This window comes from Canis aureus, chromosome X, assembly GCF_053574225.1.
Source record: "Canis aureus isolate CA01 chromosome X, VMU_Caureus_v.1.0, whole genome shotgun sequence".
Classification (NCBI taxonomy): Eukaryota; Metazoa; Chordata; class Mammalia; order Carnivora; family Canidae; genus Canis; species Canis aureus.
The window spans coordinates 73437035-73457025 of record NC_135649.1 but is presented as its reverse complement, the minus strand read 5'-3'; the positions used below and the strand labels follow the sequence as shown (position 1 = coordinate 73457025).

The 19991-nt window shown below is 38.2% G+C and overlaps 1 pseudogene; it reads left to right on the top strand.

The window, feature by feature from the left end:
- Positions 1 to 17578: 17578 nt before the first annotated feature.
- On the top strand, positions 17579 to 17889 carry LOC144308426 (signal peptidase complex subunit 1 pseudogene; annotated as a pseudogene).
- The last annotated feature ends 2102 nt before the right edge of the window (positions 17890 to 19991 follow it).

Below are 19991 nucleotides of genomic sequence, written 5' to 3'. Positions count from 1 at the left end.
TCTAGGGACTGGAAAGTGGAAGTAGAACTCCTCATGTTCTGTACTGGGATATTTCCGGACTGAGCCAAGAGTAGCTATGTGTCCTGCTAGTTCACGGGCTTTCACTCACCACAGAGGTTGAGAACACTTGAGCAAACCAAATTCTTCTATCTCACTGGTCTGGGAGCAAAGCAGAAGTGGCAAAAGCTGACGAAGCCCAGCTGTAGCAGGAATGTTGAAATGGAGACAATAATATGCCCTTGTGAACACAGCCAATATAAATGTTCTAAACTTAATTCTGCTCCTTATGCTTATACATTTTTCTATCTTATCCCTAATCTTGAAGTCATATATCCTAAGGAATAAGAATCTACAATTTTTCTCAAAAAACTTTCACAGCTTATAAAGCTTCTTACTGCCAGAGTTTGCTCTTTTGTTCACATACTCAATAAGTTGTTGAGAATCTATTATGTGCCTGAACCTTAGCTACCAAGGTACAAAAATTAGTGCAAAATTGTCCTGCTTTCAGCAAATCTAGAAGCCAGAGTGGGGCATAGATAAAGAAAAAAACTAATTAGACTTCTGGGTTGCATATAATAAGTGCCATCTTATACATATCAAATAATTCAGAAGTGGAAAAGAAACAGATCACTTTTAATTCTGTTTTTTAGGGATCCCTGGGTGGCTCAGCAGTTTAGTGCCTGCCTTTGAGTCAGGGCATGATCCTGGAGTCCCCAGGATCAAGTCCCACATCGGGCTCCCTGCATGGAGCCTGTTTCTCCCTCTGCCTGTGTCTCTGTGTCTCACATGAATAAATAAATAAAATCTAAAAGAAAAAAAGAAAAAATAATTCTGTTCTTTAATACTACCTATAATATTGCCTTTTTAAAAAAGATTTTATTTATTTATTCATTCATGAGAGACAGAGAGAGAGAGAGAGAAAGGCAGAGACACAGGCAGAGGGAGAAGCAGGCTCCATGCAGGGAGCCAGACATGGGACTCGGTCCGGGGTCTCCAGGATCACACTCTGGGCTGAAGGCAGCGCTAAACCACTGAGCCACCCGGACTGCCCTAATATTGCCTTTAAAGCCCTATATAGAATACCTATCTTTTGGCAGCTTACGTCCATTAAAGTATTAGTAAAAAACATTTAGAAGCTGTTTAACATGCTCCCATGAGTGTTAGCAAGGATATCTCCTTCCCTTACTAATCCTCTAAGCCTTTTTTTCTCTATAGTATATAGTTTCAGTTCCATTAACCTTGCTTCACAAGGAATGGTCTTATGACCTTGAACAATTTTTGAGAGTCCTTGCTAGGTTTTCTTCCTAGTGACTATTCTATTAAGCCATGACAGTTAACCCCATGACTGGGAAGTTGGGAAATTAAAGGGTTTTCAGAGGATGTGCTGACTGAAATGGAAAAATGCTGTTGATGATCTAAAAGTATAAGCAGCAGTCCACTACCCTAGAGCATGGAGCAACTAGGATGATGTAGCAATAGGATAAAGTTGGGGAATGGAGAGCGGGTGAGAAAAACAACCAAGATAGACTTAAAAGAAGTTACCAGAATTCTTAAAGTTTCAGAGGTGATCACCACTTTTACTTACTTTATTGGTTTGGTCACTGTCACCTAGATGAAGAGTGGTGATATTAAATTTATTACCGTGCTACTTTGTAAAGCTGCTCCTGGCTGGCACTATTTAAGATAAGTCATGAACAGATAAATCTGAAGGCCCAGCTATCTATAAGAAAACTGGCTTAATGGAACTGTACTGGTCTGTGTCATAGAAGGGGGCACAAATTTTTAAATAGTACATGCTCCTACATGGACCATATAACAATTCAAACACAACTGTTGCCTATCTCCACTTTGGAAGCTATTGCAAAGACATATCTCAGAGTGTTTCAGTTAATGATATGTTTAGTATTATCGAATCATCTCCCTTTAATTCTTATAATCTCTCAAGGTGAGAGCTATACATCACTGGAAATGTAAAAAAAATAAAATAAAAAAGGTATTTTCAAGAGAGTTTTCTTTTTTTCCCAAAGGCTTGATAGTATGAGGGAGAAATGTATAATTCTCATACTATCTTGGGGGACATATACCCATGTTCCTGGTTGGAAGTACTTCAAATGTTGGTTTGGTTCCAATTACTTCAGGGGAAGTTATCAACTTTATTGATTCAGAAAGTTCCTATTATCACATCTGTGGATGGTGTCAAATTAATAAAATATATAAAGCAGTATTTCTCACTATTGCTTAAACTTTAGAATCATCTGGAAGAATTTTTAAAGTCCTAATGCCCAGATATTATTTCAAACAAATTAAATTGGAATTTTTAGGAATAGATCCCAGACATCAGTGTTTTGTAAACATCACAGCAGATTCCAATATGCAGCCAAGGTTAAGAACCACTGCGTTTAGAAAATGCTCCGCATCACTTGCCATCAGGGAAATACAAATCAAAACCACAATGAGATACCACCTCACACCAGTGAGAATGGGGAAAATTAACAAGGCAGGAAACTACAAATGTTGGAGAGGATGTGGAGAAAGGGGAACCCTCTTGCACTGTTGGTGGGTGCAGCCACTCTGGAAAACTGTGTGGAGATTCCTCAAAGAGTTAAAAATAGACCTGCCCTATGACCCAGCAATTGCACTGCTGGGGATTTACCCCAAAGATACAGATGCAATGAAATGCCGGGACACCTGCACCCCGATGTTTCTAGCAGCAATGTCCACAATAGCCAAGCTGTGGAAGGAGCCTCGGTGTCCATCAAAAGATGAATGGATAAAGAAGATGTGGTCTATGTATACAATGGAATATTACTCAGCCATTAGAAATGAAAAATACCCACCATTTGCTTCGACGTGGAAGGAACTGGAGGGTATTATGCTGAGTGAAATAAGTCAATCGGAGAAGGACAAACGTTATATGGTCTCATTCACTTGGGGAATATAAAAAATAGTGAAAGGGAATAAAGGGGAAAGGAGAAAAAATGAGTGGGAAATATCAGAAAGGGAGACAGAACACAGAAGACTCCTAACTCTGGGAAACGAACTAGGGGTGGTGGAAGGGGAGGTGGGTGGGGGGTGGGGGTGACTGGGTGATGGGCACTGAGGGAGGCACTTGACGGGATGAGCACTGGGTGTTATTCTATATGTTGACAAATTGAACACCAATAAAAAATAAATTTATAAAAAAAAGAACCACTGCATTATTCATTATATAAACCCAAGTGTCATTTTAATTACTGTGATGACAGATACAATTAACAAGATTTCCAGGAATTACAACTTCATACTTTCTCCTTTTTGGTAGGAACATGCATAAGAAATATCATCCTGGGAAATCAAACTAAACATTACCCTTGGTGAACATGAGTCAGTTGCTCACCAAGCATGGGAGGAATTCTTATGATTTGGGAAAGTGCATAAATAGAATAAAGGTAAGGGGAGATCCTGGAATTAAATAGCAGAAGCCAAATACTCTCCCATCCTATGAGGCCTTAGTATTATTATTATATAATACACTCCTGTATGCAAAAGGATGCAACCATATTGATCAATTCTTTGGTAAGTTTCCTACTCTATGATCTGTCTGTGGTTTCTGTCTTTAATGGAAACCAATGTTACTTAAAATTTTATTTCAAGAAATTCACTTCCTAGTCAACTTTGGGGGGCATATATATGTAACAAAACATGCAATAACTGTACTTATCATGCTAAGATAAAAACCATTAGAATAGAAACCTTCTGGGAGTATGAAGATTGAACTCTCATTTTTTACAGGTCATCACAATAGTGTGAGATAAATAGAAACAAATATTTTAAAAATAAATGAGTATTGGGGGCTGAAAAAAGGTGAAAAAACATGAAATGTTTAATAGCATTTCAATCACAAAAACTAAGGCAGACTTTTTTGCCCCATTTGTGGATAGCTTCCACAATGAATCAGAATACGTTCAGGCTCTCCATAGAATGTCATCTTGCTTCATTTCAAGCAGATTCCCAGGCACATTTCTTGGCTGTAAGTGAAATGATCCAGACTAGCATCCTCTTTAGAAATTTCACTCTGTATAGAGAGTTCTTTGTCCCAAGATCTTGTATTTCTGTCCAAGTATCCCAAAACAACCCTCTAACAGAGAGCTTATCTGATGGTTTATCCATTTAGTCTCTCAATTAATACATACTAAGATGCTACTATGTTCTCAGTACTGGGAATACAGGGAGAAAAAAGATTAAATCCCTGCTCTTGAACCTTACAGTATAATTAGGAGGAATGGACAATATATATATGTAAACAAAGTTTCCTTTTCCACTTTTACTCTTTGCCTTTATTTTTTTAAGATTTTATTTATCTATTCATGAGAGACACAGAGAGAGGCAGAGACATAGGCAAAGAGAGAAGCAGACTCCCTGTGGGGAGCTCAGTTCGGTGCTGGATCTCAAGACCCCAGGGATCATGCCCTGAACTGAAGGCAGATACTCAACCACTGAGCCACCCAGGCATCCCTACTCTTTGCATTTAATATAATTACATTTGTATGATTAATATGACTCTCCTAAAATAGACTAGGCTCCATGAGGGCTGGGGCCCTCTTTTACTGACCTTTGTATTTCCAGTTCTTGAAACAGAGTAGACAGTCAATAAACATTTGTTAAATGCAAGGAGTCATAACAATAGAAAAGCAGGTGGTACTTTACCACCATTTTTATTAAGAAGTTTCATAATTTGTTCATTCTTCTCTTTGTCAATAACACAATAGTTAGTCAACAAAGATTTATCTTTGCCTGAAGATCTTGTGTCTTGAGAAGGCACTTGAAAATAGAGAACTGAGATCTTTCTCCATTGTTCTAAAATCAGATCTACCAGTTCTGAATGCCAAAGGACAATGCCCTAAGAACAGGAAATGAAAGATGAGCTAAATCATTTGACTGAAACCTTTTTCATTGTATGACATGAAGTTTTTCATATTTTAAATTTCCAGGGGCAACTGCTAGTAGCTTCTAAGCCTTCATGAAGCAGTTAATACCAAAATATATTTCATTATACATTTCAGAATACACAATGTTTCTAATTTTGAGAGAAGTAACAGCCTCTCTATAATGGATATTTAATACAATGGGAAATTTTAAGCTTTTTCAGGCATGTGACCTTATAGGAGTGTCCATAAAAGCAGTTGGGCACTTGCCTGGCATGGTAAAGAGACCATGATTCTTCAGGGAAGAAGAGAAGCAAATCTCACATTCTTAAATTTACTTGGTGATCTGATACCAAAAGAATTTTTAGATTACTTTGAGGTGGTCATTCTGTTCAGCATAGTGATTTCTTTTTTTCTATAGGCTGTGTAAAGAAAGGCAATGATAGGTTTAGAAAAAAACAAATCTTAAACCACATCTTCTTTATCCATTCATCTTTCGATGGACACCGATGCTCTTTCCACAGTTTGGCTATTGCTGCTAGAAATATCGGGGTGCAGGAGTCCCAGTGTTTCATTTTGGTTTATGTATACAATGGAATATTACTCAGCCATTAGAAATGACAAATACCCACCATTTGCTTCAAAGTGGATGGAACTGGAGGGTATTATGCTGAGTGAAGTAAGTCAATTGGAGAAGGACACACATTATATGGTCTCATTCATTTGGGGAATATAAATAATAGTGAAAGGGAATATAAGGGAAGGGAGAAGAAGTGTGTGGGAAATATCAGAAAGGGAGACAGAACATAAAGACTCCTAACTCTGGGAAACGAACTAGGAGTGGTGGAAGGGGAGGAGGGCAGGGGGTGGGGGTGACTGGGTGACGAGCAATGAGGGGGACACTTGACGGGATGAGCACTGGGTGTTATTCTGTAAGTTGGCAAATTGAACTCCAATAAAAAATAAATTTATTATAAAAAAAGAAAAGAAAAAACAAATCTTACCAAAACAAAAAAGCCCAAGCTGACTATTCACTTGGTAAACATTAAGACCTCTCAGTCATTTGGTCTTTTGTTTGAAGCTAATAGCTAAGTATGTTGACTATTTTATTACCTATTTAGTGCGAACTGTGGACTTTGGGAAAACATTTTCTAGATTTATAAATGTTTGATTCTTAAAGCTTTCCATACTACTGCCAGATTATTTATACAGCATATCAATTTAATCTCATTTTATTACTTGGGTATTCTCAGTTGCTTCTTATTGCTTATCATTTTAAAATATAAACTTCTGGGGGATTCCTGGGTGGCTCAGTGGTTTAGTGCCTGCCTTCGGCCCAGGGCGTGATCCTGGAGTCCCAGGATCGAGTCCCACATCGGGCTTCCTGCATGGAGCCTGCTTTTCCCTCTACCTTTGTCTCTGCCTCTCTCTCTCTCTCTCTCCCTCATGAATAAATAAAATCTTTAAAAAATAACTTAAAAAATAAAATATAAACTTCTGAACTTTGGACTTGGAGATACTGCCTTACTTTGTCTAACTTACTCATTTCTTTGTTTCTTTTTGTAGACTCTGTTCCAGCTACATCATCTTCAGTTCCAATTCTTCTATTTTTTTATTACCTAACAGTCTTTAACAGTAGCCTGAAGTCTAATCATCTGGTTAGCATAGAAGTGCCAATAAATCTAGATTACTTTTGTTCATGCTGCTTTGTGATACATATTGATGTTGTGATGTTCTTACCTTGCATAAAACTACATAATTAAAGGGCACTCAGTCCAGACATTATTTTGTAGCAGGAAAGAAAATAGTCCAAACACAAATTCATATATACACATATTTTACACAAGATTTCATACCTACATACATACATGTCTAGAAGCTATATTGCTTTTTGTTATAGGTCCCAGTCTACCTTAAAGAAGGGGACAATATGAAATGCATCCTAAATTCTTTACTTTCATGTAGTATGTGGAAAACCTTATAGTGATGATACACTTATTTTTCAACTTTTTTTTCAGTTCTTTAAAAGATTAATTAATTAATTTATTTATTTATTCATGAGAGACACAGAGAGAGAGAGGTAGAGACACAGGCAGAGGGAGAGGCAGGCTTCATGTAGGGAGCCCAATGTGGGACTTGATCCCGGATCCCGGGATCATGCCCTGAGCCGAAGGCAGACGCCCAACTGCTGAGCCACCCAGGTGTCCCTTTCAGTTCATGAGGTATTTTAAATGTACTCCTACATATCAAATGCCCTGTCCTGAGTAAAATGAAGTCTGGCCTTTATTAAGAATTTTAGATTCTGTAAACCATTGTATTTAAATTAAACGAACATGCTCTAAGATATAATGACTGAAAAAAGTGACAAAATAATTTATTTCCTTTGAGATTGACTTCATTTGAGAGTCTATGGAAGCTCATACAGAACTTTATAAAATAAAAAGGAAATATAATAAGTATATATATAAGGGGAGTATAGATGATTGGAATAAAGGAGTAAGAAAGTAGTACTGAAGTATGTCTTAAAAAATTAGCTTGAAGTTTTCATATTAATGTTGTAGACCTAAAAGGTTTTAAATGCTCCATTTACCAAATAGATGATCTAAATTCTAAGTGTGGTAGTGCCCATTGATTGGGCTAATATGAATACTGCTGCAAGAAAAGCTTATATAACTACTGTTTCAGGTTAATAAACACCACAACATTTCTGAAACATAATTAATTCTGAAAGAATTGCACATATCTCAGAATGTACTTGAAGCAACTAGAAAGACTATGGAGATGGGAGCTATAGTTGAGAAATGATTATGTGTCATTTCTCTTTCTAATAAGTCACTTGTTCTTGAATTTCTTTATATTTTAAGGAAGAAGTTAGCTAGAGTATGATCCTTGGTGATTTTCCATAAAGCATTAGGTGGGATTTAAGGCATTGAGTAAAGACAAAACGTTGACTGGAGTAACAGATGGCCTTTGGTATATAAAAGTAACATTATAGGAAGAGTTAAGATGGTGGATAAGTAGGGGGATCCTAGGCTTCCTTTTATCTTGATCAGAACTGTGCTGAGGTCATATCACTTGGAACACCCAGAAAATCAATCTGAGGACTGGGAGAAGTATCTCCATGTTGGAGAGAGACAGTGTGGTGTGTGTGAGATACGTAGAACTGAATTAGGGGAGAGAAAAACTGCAGTGCCACAGAGGGGAGGGATCCCCTTCTATGAAGAAAGAAAAGAGAGAGAAAGAGAGGGGTAGAGAGAGTGGAGCTTCAGGTTTGCACAAAAAGAAAACCTCTCTAGACCATGGTCTGGGGAGCAAGGAGGTACTGAGTATCACAGATATTTTGTAAACAATGTCTAGAGCTCAAATTCCAAGGTTTTGGAAGTGTGCAACTTTTGCTAGAGTAGAGCTGTGGTGTGAGCCCCTGGGGAGGAGGGTGCTGGCTGGGGAGTACATAACATGGTGTAGGGATTTACTGTGTCACAGTGGAGCAGAATGTTCCCCTTCCTGGAGTACCATTGCCTTTCTAATGATAAAAGACCCTTCAGGGACCAGCAAATGACCTTTCATTGGCAGGAGACAGAAAAAAAAGGTGGATAACCTGGTTGTCAGTTTTCCCTGTGCTACACCATAGATTCTACACACTGCACAAGTGTGGGACTATTTTTCTGGGAAAGAAGACATCAGACATAGCAGGGTAAGGCTCTAGCCAGAGGAGGGGAACAGTCCACATGGTCCTGGGTCGTTTAAAATTTGGAGTTTTGAATCCCAGCCCCACACCAAATATAAAATGCAGGACAGCTGTGGCACTGGGTGTGCTGATGTCACTTGCTATTCCATGAGAGGTTCCTGAATAGCAGGAGATGTGAGATCTCCTGCCTGGGATTCAAGATAATGGGATGGTGCCATTTTCCCTCTTGCCACCAACACAGTCAGATGTCAGAGAGCAACGCAGTGCCCCCCTTCCCCCACTGGAGGTAGGATTGGATTACAACAAAACTCATTCCTCAGGCCTGGCAAGTGCATATTTGCTTCGCAGGTCTCACTCTGAGCCACTGCAGTGGGCCTCTCCTCTAGAAGACCAGCACAGGAAGCACGTTGCATGCATCACCAGGCTTTACTTTTTTTTCCTTTGAAACCAAACTTATAGTTTTCTGCTTATTACTTTGTTTTTTTTCATTTCCTCCTCCTCCTCCTTCTCCTCCTCCTCCTTCTCCTCCTCCTCCTCCTCCTTCTCTCTCTCTCTCTCTCTCTCTCTCTCTCTCTTTCTGTTTCTTTTCAAGATAAGAAGCTTTTGCACAGCAAAGGATACAGTCAACAAAACTAAAAGACAACCTACGGAATGGGAGAAGATATTTGCAAATGACGTATCAGATAAAGGGCTAGTTTCCAAGATCTATAAAGAACTTATTAAACTCAACACCATAGAAACAAACAATCCAATCATGAAATGAATCAGCCTTATTTTAATAAACAAACCAAAGCACACCTAGTTAAATGTACAAGCACTCCCCACTGCAAGGAAGGAGGAACTTTACAGATGATGGACCAGTGGGAAAGAACAGCCAAAAAGCAACAGTAGAGTGCACATAGCATATACCAGAAAGTGCTAGGCCCTTGACAATGTATGATTCTTTTTTAATATAGCACTACTTTCAGATGCAGGAAACATAACAAACTTTCAGAATACACAGAAAACAGAAAGTTAGCCAAAATGACAAGATGGAGGAATTCTCCCCAAAGGAAAGGTCAGGAAGGTATTAGAACCAGGGACTTGCTGAAAAGAGATATAAGCAATATATCTGAACAATATTTAGAACAATATTCATAGGATTACTATCTGGACTTGAAAACAACAACAACAACAACAACAACAACAACATAGAAGACACCAGAGAAACCCTGACTGTACAGATAAAAGATTTAAAAACTAGTCAGGCTGAAATAGCAAAATGCTAGAACTGAGATGCAAAATAGATGGGATATAAACACAATGAGAATTGAAGAAGCAGAGACAATAGGTGATAAAGAAGATAAAGTTATGGAAAATAATGAAGTTGTAAAGAAGAGGAAAAGAAAGCTATTAGATCACAAAGGTAGACTTAGGGAACTCGATGATTCCATAAAGTTAAATAATATCCATATCATAGGAGTCCCATAAGAAGAAGAGAGGGAAAAGGGGGCAGAAGGTTTATTTGAACAAATTACAGCTGAAAACTTCCCTAATATGGGGAAGGAAACAGTCATTCAAATCCAAGAGATACAGAGAACTCCCCCACCAAATCAACAAAAACATATCAACACCATGACATAGCATAGTGAAACTTACAAAATGCAAAGATAAAGAGAGAATTAAAAGCATCTAGGGACAAATATTCCTTAAATTACAAGGGTAGACACATAAGGTTAGCAGCAGACCTATCCACTGAAAACTGGCAGGCCATAAGAGAGTGGCATGGAATATTCATCATGCTAAATGGGAAAAATATGCAGTAAATAGTATGTTATCCAGCAAGGCTGTAATTCAGAATAAGAGAGATAAAGAGTTTCCCAGACAACAAAAATAAAGGAGTTCATGAACACTAAACTGCCTCTGCAAGAAATATTAAAAGGGACCCTTTGAGTGGGAAAGAGAGACCAAAAGCAACAAAGAATAGAAAGGAACAGAGGCAATCTACAGGAACAGCAACTTTACAGGTAATACAATGGCACTAAACTGATAGTTATAAATAATCACTCTGATTGTAAGTGGACTAAATAGTCCAATCAAAAGGCATAGGGTATCAGAGGGGTGCCTGGTTGGCTCAGGTGGTTAAGCATCCAAATCTAGATTTTGGCTCAGGTCATGATCTCAGGGTTGTAAGATCAACTCCCATGTTGGGCTCTGTGCTCTGTGGAGAGTCTGCTGAAGATTATTTCTCTCTCACTCTACCCCTTCCCTTTCTCATGCAATATCTCTCTCTCTAAAATAATTAAATAAATATTTTAAAAAGGCATAGGGTATCAGAATGGATAAAAGAGCAAGATCTATTGATATACTGCTTAAAAGAGACTCATTTTAGACTAAAATATACTACTGGATTGTAAGTGAGGGGTGGAGAAACATTCATCATGCTAATGGACATTAAAAAAATGGAGTAGTCATCCTTATATCAGACAAACTAGATTTTAAACCAAAGACTTTTATAAGAGATGAAGAAGGACACTATATCATAATAAAGTGGTCTACCAACAAGGAGATTTAAAAATTATAAATATTTATGCCCCTGGCTTGGGAGAAGCCAAATATGTAAATTAATTAATAACAAATTTAAAGAAACTCATTGATAATAACAGAGTAAGAGCAGAGGATGTTAACACCCACTCACAACAATAGGTAAATCATCTAAGCAGAAGATCAATAAGGAAACAAGGGCTTTGAATGACATACTGGACCAGATGGACTTAACAGATATATTCATTCTAAGGCAGAGAAATACACTTTCTTTTTTAGTGCACATGGAATATTCTCCAGAATAGATCAAATACTGGGTCACAAATCAGGCTTCAATTGCTACAAAAAGGTTGAAAACTACCATGCATAATTTCAGACCATAATACTATGAAACTTGAAGTCTACCACAAGAAAAAATTTGGAAGAACCAAAAATACATTGAGATTAAAGAACATCCCACTAAAGAATGCATGGGTTAACCAAAAAATTAAAAAAGAAATAAAAAAGTATATGGAAGCAAATGAAAATGAAAACATGACAGTCCAAAATCTTTGGGATGTAGCAAAGGCAGTCCCAAAAGGGAAGAATAAGGAATTCAGGCTTTCCTAAAGAAATAAGAGAGGTCTCAAATACACAAACTAACCTCACACCTAAAAGAGCTGGAGAAAGAATAACCAATAAAGCTTAAATTCAGTAAAGATGGGAAGTCATAAAAAAGAAGAAATCATAGAAATTAAAAAAAATAGAACAGATCAATGAAACTAGGAGCTGATTCTTTGAAAGAAAATTGGTAAACTTCTAGTCAGACTTATCAAAAAGAAAAAAGAAAAGATGCAAATAAATAAAATCATGAATGAAAGAGGAGAGATCACAAACAATACTGAATAAACACAAACATTTATAAGAGAATATTATGAACAATTATGTGCCACAATTTAGACAACCTGGAAGAAATGAATGTATTCCCAGTAACATATAAACTACTAAAACTGAAACAGGAAGAAATGAAAAATTAGAACAAACCCATAACCAGCCAAGAAGTTGAATCAGTAATAATAAAAAAAAAACCTTCCAAAATCAAGATTCCAGGGCCAATGGATTTCCAGGGGAATTTACCAAACATTTGAAGAACAATTAAAAAAAAATACTAAAGAACAATTCATACCTATTCTTCTGAAACTGTTCCAAAAAGCAGAAATGGGAGGAGGGGCAAGATGGCGGAAGTGTAGGGTCCCCAAATCACCTGTCCCCACCAAATTACCTAGATAACCTTCAAATAATCCTGAAACTCTACAAATTCGTCCTGAGATTTAAAGAGAGAACAGCTGAAATGCTACAGTGAGAAGAGTTCACGCTTCTATCAAGGTAGGAAGATGGGGGAAAAAAATAAAGAAACAAAAGGCTTCCAAGGGGGAGGGGCCCCGCGAGGAGCTGGGCTAAGGCCGTGATGAGTGCCCCCAGGACAGGAAAGCTCCCTCTCAGAAGCAGGAGCTTCACCAATCTTCCCGGGCAGAAAGGCGCTTGTGGGGAGTTAGAACAGGACCCCGGGAGGGCGGGGATGCCCTCAGGCTCCCTGGGACACTAACAGACACCTGCACCCCGGGGACAGTGTGCTGAACTCCCTAAAGGGCTGTAGCCCTCGCAAGGCTGGACCACGGTGCAGCTTGGAGGGGCTCGGGCAGAGGCTCCGCGTGGAGGGGGCTGCACGGCTTTGGGAGCAACTTGGAGGGGCTCGGGCGGAGGCTCGCGTGGAGGGGGCTACGTGGCTGGGAGCACGAATCCAATAGTACAGGCCCAGGAGCACAGGGCACTGGGGAAACAGCCCAGGATCCGGCCACCCCCTGGGACAGGCAGAGGCCAGGAGGGCCCAGGACATCAAGGACGCTCCTGCCCCAAGCTGAGCAGATCAGCGGCCCCGCCCCCGGAGCATCCAGGCCCTGCAGACTGAGACCTCCGTAGTTACTACGGGAGCTGAATCCAGGGCTCCAGAGCTGGCCCCGGACTGTGGTTGTTCCTCCTGCAGCCTCACGATGTAAACAACCACAGGCAGGGGGCAGAGCACCTCCCCCAAGTGCTAACACCTGAAAATCAGCACAACAGGCCCCGCCCCCAGAGGACCAGCTAAACGGACAACTTCCAGGGGAAGTCAAGGGACTTAAAGTATACAGAATCAGAAGATACTCCCCCGTGTTTTTTTTCTTTTTGATTTCTGTTTGCTTTCCCCAACTTTTTTTCCCTTTCTTTCTTTTTCTTTCCCTTTTTGTTCTCTTTTTTTCTTTTTTTCTTCATTTTTTCCTTTTTATTTTTCTCTTTTCTTTCCTTCTTTCTCTCCTCTCTTTTTCTCCTTTTCCCAGTACAACTTGTTTTTGGCCACTCTGCACTGAGCAAAATGACTAGAAGGAAAACCTCACCTCAAAAGAAAGAATCAGAAACAGTCCTCTCTCCCACAGAGTTACAAAATTTGAATTACAATTCAATGTCAGAAAGCCAATTCAGAAGCACTATTATACAGCTACTGGTGGCTCTAGAAAAAAGCATAAAGGACTCAAGAGACTTCATGACTGCAGAATTTAGATCTAATCAGGCAGAAATTAAAAATAAGTTGAATGAGATGCAATCCAAACTAGAAGTCCTAATGACAAGGATTAACAAGGTGGAACAATGAGTGAGTGATATAGAAGACAAGTTGATGGCAAAGAGGGAAACTGAGGAAAAAAGAGACAATTAAAAGACCATGAGGAAAGATTAAGGGAAATAAACGGCAGCCTGAGGAAGAAAAACCTACATTTAATTGGGGTTCCCGAGGTGCCAAAAGGGACAGAGGTCAAGAATATGTATTTGAACAAATCCTAGCTGAAAACTTTCCTAATCTGGGAAGGGAAACAGGCATTCAGATCCAGGAAATAGAGAGATCCCCTCCCCTAAAATCAATAAAAACCGTTCAACACCTGGACATTTAATAAGTAAGCAAATAAATAAATAAATAAATTTCTTTAAAAATAAACTCAAAATGGATGAAAGATCTAAATGTGAGACAAGATTCCATCAAAATCCTAGAGGAGAACACAGGCAACCTCCTGTTTGAGCTCCACCACGGTAACTTCTTGCAAGATACATCCACGATGGCAAAAGAAACAAAAGCAAAAATGAACTATTGGGACTTCGTCATGATAAGAAGCTTTTGCACAGCAAAGGGTACAGTCAACAAAAAAAGACAACCTACAGAATGGGAGAAGATATTTGCATATGACGTATCAGATAAAGGGCTAGTATCCAAGATCTATAAAGAACTTATTAAACTCAACAGCAAAGAAACAAAGAATCCATTCATGAAATGGACAAAAGACATGAACAGAAATCTCACAGAGGAAGACATAGATATTGCCAACATGCACATGAGAAAATGCTCTGCATCACTTGCCATCAGGGAAATACAAATCAAAACCACAATGAGATGCCACCTCACACCAGTGAGAATGGGGAAAATTAACAAGGCAGGAAACCGCAAATGTTGGAGAGAATGCGGAGAAAAGGGAACCCTCATACACTGTTGGTGGGAATGTGAACTGGTGCAGCCACTCTGGAAAACTGTGTGGAGGTTCCTCAAAGAGTTAAAAATTGACCCGCCCTATGACCCAGCAATTGCACTGTTGGGGATTTACCCTAAAGATACAGATGCAATGAAATGCCGGGACACCTGCACCCCAATGCTTATAGCAGCAATGTCCACAATTGCCAAACTGTGGAAGGAGCCTTGGTGTCCATCGAAAGATGAATGGATAAAAAGATGTGGTTTATGTATACAATGGAATATTACTCAGCCATTAGAAATGACAAATACCCACCATTTGCTTCAACGTGGTTGGAACTGGAGGGTATTATTGTGAGCGAAGTAAGTCAATCGGAGAAGGACAAACATTATATGTTCTCATTTATTTGGGGACTATAAAGAATAGTAAAAGGGAATATAAGGGAAGGGAGAAGAAATGTGTAGGAAATATCAGAAAGGGAGACAGAACATAAAGACTCCTAACTCTGGGAAACGAACTAGGGGTGGTGGAAGTGGAGGTCGGCTGTGGGTGGGGGTAAATGTGTGATGGGCACTGAGGGGGGCACTTGACGGGATGAACACTGGGTGTTATTCTGTATGTTGGCAAATTGAACGCCAATAAAAAGTAAATTTATTATAAAAACCCCAAAAAGCAGAAATGGAAAGAATACTTCCAAATTATGAGGCCCAGAAATACTTTGATCACTAAAACAGACAGACCCTACCAAAGAGGAGAATTATAGTCTAATATCTCCAATGAACATGGATGGAAAAATTTTCAATAAGATACTAGTAAATCAAATCCAACAAGTATATTAAAAGGATTATTCACCAGAAGCAAGTGTGATTTATTCCTGAGCTGTTGGGGGTGGTTCAACGTCTGCAAATCAATCATCCTGATACAACATATTAATAAAAAAAACATATGGTACTCTCAATACATGCAAAAAGTATTTGATAAGATACAACACCATTTCTTGATAAAAATCCTTCACAAAGTTGGTATAGTTGGAACATACCTCAACATATAAGGGCTGTATAGGAAAGACAGCTAATATCTTCCTCAATGGGGAAAAGCTGAGAGCTTTTCCTCTAAGGTCAGGAACATGATAAGGATGTCCAACCTCACCAGTGACTCTTGTTCAATATAGAACTGGAAGTCCTAGCCTCAGTAGTCAGGCAACAAAAAGAAATAAACTGCCTCCAAATAAGCAAGGAAGAAGTCATACCTTCACTCTTCGCAGACAACATGATACTCTATGTAGAAAACCCAAAATACTCCACCCTAAAATTGCTAGAACTCATACTGGAATTCAGCAAAGTCACAGGATATAAAGTGAATGCACAGACATCTGTTGCATTTCTATAGACCAAACATGAACTAGCAGAAAGAGAAAACAAGGAATCAATACCATTTACAATTGGATAAAAAACCATAAGATATCTAGGAATAAACCTACCTAAAGAGATAAAACATCTGTACTCTGAAAACTATAGAATACTTATGAAAGAAATTGAGGAAGATACAAAGAATGGAAAAATATTCCATGCTCATGTGTTGGAAGAACAAATATTAATAAAATATCTATGTTACCGGGACGCCTGGGTGGCTCAGTGGTTGAGCATCTGCCTTCGGGACCAGGGCGTGATCCTGGAGGTCTGGGATTGAGTCCCACATTGGACTTCCTGCGTGGAGCCTGTTTCTCCCTCTGCCTATGTCTCTGCCTCTCTCTTTCTGTGTCTCTCATGAATAAATAAATAATAAATAATAAAAAATATCTATGCTACCTAAAAAAATCTACACACTCAACATAATCCCTATCAAAATAACACCAGCACTTTTAGAAGCTGGAACAAACAATCCTAGAGCCTGAATAGCCAGAGGAATTTTGAAAAAGTAAACCAAAGCTGGAAGCATCATAATGCCAGACTTCAAGCTCTATTACATCAAGACAGTATGGTACTGGCATAAAAACAGACACATAGATCAATGGAACAGAATAGAGAACCCAGTCCCTCAACCTGATAGTCAACTAATCTTCAACAAAGCAGGAAAGATTATCCGATGGAAAAAAAGACCATTTCTTCAACAAATGGTGTGGGGAAAATTGAACAGCCACATGTAGAACAATGAAACTGGACTATTTCCTCACATTATACACAAAAATATACTAAGAATGGATGAAAGATCTAAATGTGAGACAGGAATCCATCAAAATCCTAGAGAAGAACACAGGCATTAACTTTTTTTACCTTGACAACCACAAGTTCTTACTAGACAGGTCTCCAGAGGCAAGGGAAACAGAAGCACAAATGAGCTATTATCTTCATCAAGATAAAAAGCCTTTTCACAACAAATGAAACAATTAGCAAAACTAAAATATGACCAACAGAATGGGAGGAGATATTTGCAAATGACATATCAGATGAATGGCTGGAATCCAACATTTATAAAGAATTTATCAAATTCAACACCCCAAAAATTAAAAAAAAATCCAGTTAAGAAATGGACAGAAGACATGAACAGATATTTCTCAAAAGAAGGCATACAAATGTCTAACAGACACATGAAAAAATGTTCAACATCACCCATAATCAGGAAAATACAAATCAAAATCACAATGGCACACCACCTCACACTGGTTAGAATGGCTAAAATGAACAACTCAGGAAACAACAGATGTTGGTGAGGATGTGCAGAAAGAGGAAACTTCTTGCACTGTTGGTGAGAAAGAAACCTGGTGTAGTCACTCTGGATAACAGTATGGAGGTTCCTCAAAAAGTTAAAAATAGGGAGACATCTGCCTCTGGTGCTGTGGCCATTGCATCCTCAGGCTCAGCAGTCCCACTGAGCTTCACCTGGTTTCTGAGTCTTCATTGTCCTCAGGCCACTGGTAGCCTTATCAGCCAGTTATGCTGGAGAATCTGAGCTCATTGCCTACACGAATGTACTACAAGTACTAGAAGCTAGCTGAACAGATGTTTCAGGGAATTATTCTTTTTTTCTGCAATATTTGTATTTATCTATGGGTATTTGGCTGAACAATATGGGTGGACTGTCTATATAATTATGGTCAGATTTTCTTTTTCATATTTATTGACACTTCCTCTATGGCCCATTTACTGCCAGCACCCCCACATGTGATTATGTGTTCAAGAATCAGGCTCAGAAGACAAGAAACCAGCAGAAAGAAAACAATAAGAGACATGCTAAAAATAACTAAATAGGGTTTTTATGATTTAGCTTTACTATTACTTTTACTATTTACTTTTACTAAAAGTAAAATAGTACTACTTACTATTTACTTTTACTAAAAAGAAAGCACCTGCTTTCTTTTTTTCTGAGATGAGCTCAATTATTTTCATATCCAAAACATGAGATAAAACCCATCTCTTCTCTTTCAGCACAGTTGTGTGTAGATTTTGTTCTCTTTATATTCCTTTTTTAACTTAATATATATATTTTTTGTTGAAGTTTGATTTGCCAACATATAGTATGACACCCAGTGCTCATCCCGTCAAGTGCCCTCCTCAGTGCCCGTCACCCAGTCATCCCACCCCCCCCACCTCCCCTTTCACTACCCCTTGTTCATTTCAGAGTTAGGAGTCTCTCATATTTTGCCACCCTCTCTGATCTTTCCCACTCATTTTCCCTCCTTTCCCCTATAATCCCTTTCACTATTTCTTATATTCCCCATATGAGTGAAACCATATAATACTTGTCCTTCTCTGATTGACTACTTCACTCAGCATAATACCCTCCAGTTCCATACATGTCAAAGCAAATAATGGGCATTCATCCTTTCTGATGGCTGAGTAATATTCCATTATGTGTGTGTGTGTCTGTATGTGTTTGTATATACACCACATCTTCTTTCTCCATTCATCTTTTGATGGACACTGAGGCTCCTTCCAGAGTTTGGCTATTGTGGACATTGCTGCTATAAACATTGGGGGTGCAGGTGTCCCAGTGTTTCACTGCATCTGTATCTTTGGGGTAAATCCTCAGTAGTGCAATTGCTGGGTCATAGGGTATCTCTATTTTTAACTCTTTGAGGAACCTCCACACAGTTTTCCAGAGTGGCTGTACCAATTCACATTCCCAGCAACAATGCAAGAGGATTGCCCTTTCTCCACATCCTCTCCAACATTTGTTGTTTTCTGTCTTATTAATTTTCACCATTATCATGTTCTCTTTATATTTCACTTCTAATAATGATGAATATTAAGTGATAGTACAATTTAACTGTCACAGTTTTATAATTCATTATGAGTGGTTAAATTGTTTTAATGTTTGCAGTTAAAACTCAATGCAAGTAAAATACATGTTAAAGCTAGAACTACCTTACAACTCAGCAATTGCACTACTAGGTATTTATCCAAAGATAACAAACATAGTAATTCAAAGGGGCACAGCTACCCCAATGTTTATAGAAGCACTATGCACAATAGCCAGCATATGGAAAGAGCCCAAATGTCCATTAAATGGTAAATGGGTAATGAAGATGTGAGATATATAGATATGTAAAATGTGATATTTATTACTCAGTCATCCAAAGTTGAAATCTTGACATTTACAATAATATGGATAGAACTAGTGTATTATGCTAAGGAAATAAGTCAGTCAGAGAATGACAAATACTGTGTGATTTGACTCATGTGGAATTTAAGAAAAAAACAGATGAAAATAGGTTAAAGGGAAGGAAAAATAAAATAAGATAAAAACAGAGGGTGAGGCAAACCATAAGAGATTCTTAACTATTGGGAATAAACTGAGGATTGCTGGAAGGGGGTGGGGGATTGAGTAAATGGGTCATGGGCATTAAGGAGGGCATTTGTTTTAACAAGCACTCTGTGTTATATGCAAGTGATGAATCACTAATTTCTTCCCTTGAAATTAATACTACACAATATGTTAACTAACATGAATTTAAGTAAAATCTTGAATGAAAAAATTATTTTATATTGAAAATTTAACTTCATAGGAGTTACACATTACAAATAATGAAACTAGATTTCGTTTATTTAGTGCTTGCTTTGGCAGCACATATACTAACATAGTTTATTTATAAAAATTGTAAAATAAATGTACATTAAAATTTAGAAAAAACTCTAGTCTCATATTTTAAATACTAACAAAAATTCCTGCTTTTCAAAAACTTACCTGTTTCAGGAAACCCTGGAATAGTAGAAATCATTTGTTACATGTAGAATCAACCTACATAGATTTGTAAATTATTTAGAAAATTGACACACTTTGTGGTATTTAACACACATTCCTGTTTAAAAAAATTATTTTTTTTTATCTTTGAGAGGAGAGAAAGCA